We start from the raw sequence: 5,530 nt of genomic DNA on the forward strand, positions 1-5,530 counted from the left end.
ATGGGGCATTTGCAATTGTATGGGGGAATATAAAAATAAAATTTAATATTTAAAAAAAAAAATAAAAAAAAAAATAAAGAAAAAAAAAAAAGATACATGGTAGCTATTCAATAAATAACAGCATGAGAGCTATTCATTTTTCTTTTCACATTTTTTTGGTCACATTTTAAACCATATTTTTGTGTTTATTTTCTTTAGTGTTCGGAAGCAACAATTACTCATAAAAATAATGATCAGAAATGACTGTCTCATTTTCATACATATATAAACTTATTCAAACTTACTTATTTCACACAGGCCTAAGATTCATGCTCCCCATGTTTACTGACAATCACTTAGCGTAAGGAAACTTTGCATTATTTAATCCTCTCAAGAAACCTAAGAAGAGAGAGTAAAGGCTTCATTTCACAGGACCTGCACCACAGAAGTTAATCAGCTCACCCAGTTTTGCACAGAGCTGAGACTTGAATCCAACATGTCTAACTCCAAAGCCCATGCTCCAGCTGCTACGCAATAATGTCTTCCAGTGTCCTCTGTTCAACTGGGAGTCAAAAGACATATGAATGTAAATAGTAATTAGGTCATTACTACTTTATATCTCCCACTACAACTTCAGTTCCAAAAAGGCAAGAACTTTCGAGGTACTCTATATGGCCATAAATATTTGTTGAATGAATGGAAAATAAAAATGATGCCCAAGTTTTTATGAAGTTTATACAAAAACCTGTACTATGAGGAATTAAGAGAAATAAGGTGGAGCATGCAAAGAAAATACGACAACGGAAGTAGCAGAACCAGAGGGTGGACAGGGAGGAGAGTGGACAGAGCACTTTATGAGCTGCTGTGCAAAGACAAGGAACAAGGGAGGTCGACCACACAGAGTGTGTTACTGACCAACTGAGTCCTTTGACCCATTTAGCACCCAAGAAAGACACTCGAAACAAGAGCTCAAGCAGCAGAGGGCTTTTTTCATTGACCAAAAAATGGGAAAACTTTGTTCCCAAGGCTTCCCCCTGAACTGGGGAGGGGCAGGGACTTAGATGGCGGCTCACCGAGCGGGGGGGAGAGCCTGAAGGTTCTGGCTCAGCAGGACCTCAGAGAAATTGTGGGCATTTTATAGGTATTGTGTTCACACCCCTTTTTCTTTCAAGTTTGGTGTCCACCAGACCTGGCATGGTGCTGTGGGCCAGCATTTTATAATGGCGAGGAGACGGCCTAGTCTATGGCTTAACCCTTATCCATGTTTCTTACTGAAACGTGGTTTCAGCTGGTCTTGCCAAGTTTTCTACATTTTTTTTTTTCAGCAAAATAAGATAATCAGGAACAGACCAAGGTCAGACACAGCAGGCTGAGGAATGTGGGATCACTGGTCTGGTGACAACAGCCTTGAAAGAGACCAGAAAAGGCAGTGACCCCTTACCCCTGAAGAGGTGTCCTTTTCTCGAAGGAGAAGGATTCCTTGTAGTTGTTGATGATGCAATTTTCCTGAGGAAGGACTGACAGAGGAGGGTGCTGTGCTGACTCGGGGCCATGTGCACGTCACAGAGGTCATTGCTCACCTCCATGGGCGCGAGGCTCCTGGTGATGCTTCCCAGAAGCTTAATGATGCTCCTTGGCCCACACCTAGTCTAAGCAGAAAATCAGGACGAAACAATGGGGTTGTCTGAAAATGCGGCAGGTTACATTGATTGTGTTAAGTGTGAGAAGTAAAATCCTGAAAAGAACTTATTTTGTCCTGTTTGAATGTTTCTTCTTTTCCTTTTTTTTAAAGGATTAACTTCTTTTTTTTTTTTTTTAGATTTATTTATTTATTTATACAAGCACTGGGTACAGTCAGAAGCATGGGGTGGGGAGGGAAGCATGGGAGGGTGAGAAAATTCCCCAGAGCCAGAGCAGGGAGCAGAACAGGCAGAAGGACCAAAGTACACTGCTGAGGGGAGCAGCGGGCGGCAGGAGAGGTCTGCTGTGCCATGTGGGACTCTTGCCGGCGGCTGGAGATGGAACCGGTGCTGCAGAGGCTGCAGGCAGCTTCACAGCCCAGCGCTCAACCGCTGCGCCACCATGGGAGGCCCTCTTCTTCTTTTTTTTTTTTTTTAAGATTTTTTTATTTATTTGTGCAAGAGCCAGGGTACAGGCCAGAGGCAAGGGAGGGTGAGAGGATTCACCAGAGGCAGAGCAGGGAACAGAACAGGCCGACTGATGAAATACATTGCTGACGGGAGCAGCGGGTGGGACAGGAGAGGTCTGCCGCACCATGTGGGTATCTCCCTGGCGGGCTGGGGATTGCTGCGGGACAGCTTCACAGCGCTGCTCTCAACCCGCTGTGCCACCGCGGAGGCCCGAATGTATGTTTCTTAAGGGGCTATTTTGTGCTGCTTGGTTAGAATATTCTGGGCTACTTAGCCATTCCAGCAGGCGCCGTTATATCCACTTACTTACTTACATTCTCTTCTATCTTAATAAAAATAATGTCCCCCCTCAACTGAACGACTTGGCCCACTAGTCCCCTTTCTCAGGGGGATTTACAGAACCAGAGCGTTTGCTCACTTGGTAACAGCCTTTCTGCACAGGGAGGCCACCAGTCTTGGGGTGCCTCAGTGAAAATATCCCCCCATGATGGTGAGAGTCATTCACACCCTCAATTTTCTCCGAATCCAGTATGTAATTTTCACACTTACCTTAGCTGACCAAGTGACAGCATTTCCTGATCTTCCTTTCATATTCTTTCCCTCAGTTTCTTGGCTGCCTCTTCTTTTAGGTCTTCTGGCCGGGGGACTATTCTTTCTCAGTTTTTGCGTTGCTTCCTTCCTGCCCACCTCGTAGGTGTTGACGTGATGTGTGCTGTCCGTTCTCATGCCTCGTATGCTTTCTGGTTAATTCCGTTTCCTTCTCTATGCCACTAATTTCCAAGTCCCTTCTCAGACAACAGTTTATTTCCTAAAGTCCCAAAGTCAAAGGACACGGTATTCCCGAATATTAGTTTATTTTTTCCTCTTCAGCTGACATTCCTGTTTCTCGGCCATGGTTATTGCTTTTCCAGCCCTGGTATACCCCCCTGAGAATCTTTTTAACCCTCTCAGTCTCTTCCTCCATATACCACATCCGGCCCACCACAAGCTCAGCTTGGAGGACGCCTTTCCAAAGCACTGTTTACCCTACAGCTAGAGTCAGTGTCCTTTTTATTATCATCATCCATTTAAAAATCTTTAGTGGTTTCCCTTTGCTTCAGGATAAATCACAGCTCCTTAAAATTCCTCACAGTGCCTGCCCACACACTTTTGATCTCACATTCTACACTCTGATCATATAGAATTTCTTTCCGCCTCACTGCACTCTGCTCTGCTTCACAACTCCCACCTCACACCATGACTCTTCAGGTTTGGGGCATTAGGGAAATGCAAATCAAAGGCATAATGAGATATAATCTCACACCTGCTAGGATGGTTACTATATAAAAAAAGAAACAAACAGAAAATAAAAAGTGTTGGTAGGGATGTGGAGAATTAGAACCGCCAGGGAAAACAATATGGAAGCTCCTCAAAAATAAATAAACAAAATGACCATATATGCCAAGAACTCCATTCTTAGGGCCTCCCTGGCAGCACAGGCATTAAAGTCTCAGCTTTATCAATTTATCACCAGCCACTGTGGCATGAGTTTGATCCATGGCCAGGGAGCTACCCACATGGCGCAGCAGACCTCTCCTGTTTCGCCCGCTGCTCCCCTCAGCAGTGTATTTCAGTAGACCGTCTGTTCTGTTCCCCAGTCTGTCTCTGGTGAAGCCTCTAATCCCCACATCCCTGGCCTACACTCCAGTTCTTCTATGCATAACTAAATAAAATAAATCTTTAAAAAAAAACTCCATTCTTGGATATATAACCAAAAGAATCGAGTTAACTCTCAAAGAGGTATTTGCACATCCCTGTTCACAGCAGCACCATTCATAATAGCTAAGAGGTGGAAGTAAACCCAACATCCATTGTTGAATGAACAGATAAAATGTGTGCGTATATATGCACACATGCATATGCATACATACATATATGCACATACATACAACGGAATATTCCAGATTGGCAGGAGGAGATGCTGGCATTAAGGCCCTATTCAGAGTAGACAAACTCCTCCAGACCAGGGCACACACTCCTGCATTTTCTAAGAGTGTAGCTGGACTTGGGAAAACTTCTCCCTGAATGTTCATTCCTAGTCCCATCCTTAGCTCACCCTTAGTGGTGCTTGGGCAGCTAACATGAAAGGTCACGGTCACCTCTGTGTCTCAGCATCTCACAGACGCAGGAGTCTCCACGGCCCAGCCTCTATTTAGGCAAGAAGTGCAGAGATGTGACTGTCATCCTCTTAAAGCACAAAGCAATAAAATGCTAGGTGAGGCATATTTGGAGAAATCAATGGAAATTTCTAAAATGCTGCAGGCTTTCTCTTGAGAAGTACCCTGAATTATGATTTATGAGATGTAAATAACGTAGCTATGCTTCAACAAAGGTATCTGGACAAAATGTGCCTGGAATTAAAGTACCTGGTAGCAGTGACACATGTTAAATTGTTGTTCATTGTTGTAGGGAAAGTTCGAAAGCTACCCACCACAATGTAATGATTAGTGTGTTCCAATTTAATGGTTGGTTAATTTATTTTAAGTAATATTTTTATCATTATAAATTTGCTGTATGTTCATTTTTGAAAGCTCAAGAAATACAGAAAATTTTAGAGAAGAAATAATGATTACCTTTTCTGGGAAGAGGGCTTAGTTAACAGTTGTGAGTGAAAATAGTTCTCATCTCCTTAAAGGAACAGGCTGCGTGGTTCCCAGTCAGGCGGAAGGCAACGGGCCTTACAACTGAGGGGAAGAGGAAGCCCGGCTCTCCCTCCTATTGGGTCTAATTCAGGCTGATGCTGGGAGGTTCTTGTTGGGATTGAAACCTGTTTCTCTCCCTTGAGGCCTTTCTGAATCCAGGTAGGATTGGCCTGCTCTTCTCCAGTCCCCTCAGGGTTTCCTCACACTAGTATCTACAAACCTTGCTCTTCATTAGACTTCTTTTCTTATGTAAAACTTTGTAAATAGTCACAATAAATATAAATCAGAAAAATAAACAGTAGAGGGGATTAGAATTCTTCAGAGGAGTTCTGTTTGTTTGTCCATCCATCCATCCATCCATCCATCCATCCATCCATCCATCCATCCATCCATCTATCCGTCCATCCATCCAGCTGATACTTGTAAGGAATTGGTGGTGGAGGCAGGCAAATTCAAAATCCGTTTATCTGCTGGATGGACCATCAGGCTGATGATCCAGAGCAGAGCTGCCACTGCAGTGGTTGAGCCTGCAGCTGAATCTTGCAAAATCCCCTCTTGCTTGGGGGAGTCAGTCTTTGTTCTATTCAGGCCTTCAATTGATTGGATGGGCCCCACCCTAAGGCTGGAGGGCAGTTGCTTACTCAAAGCCTATCAATTTAAATGTTACTCTTATCCCAAAACACCCTCAAAGAAACATCCAGAATATTATTTGATCAAGTA

The sequence above is a fragment of the Talpa occidentalis genome, unplaced genomic scaffold (assembly GCF_014898055.3).
Source record: "Talpa occidentalis isolate TD23 unplaced genomic scaffold, MPIMG_talOcc4v2.1 talOcc4.13, whole genome shotgun sequence".
In the NCBI taxonomy this organism is placed as follows: Eukaryota; Metazoa; Chordata; class Mammalia; order Eulipotyphla; family Talpidae; genus Talpa; species Talpa occidentalis.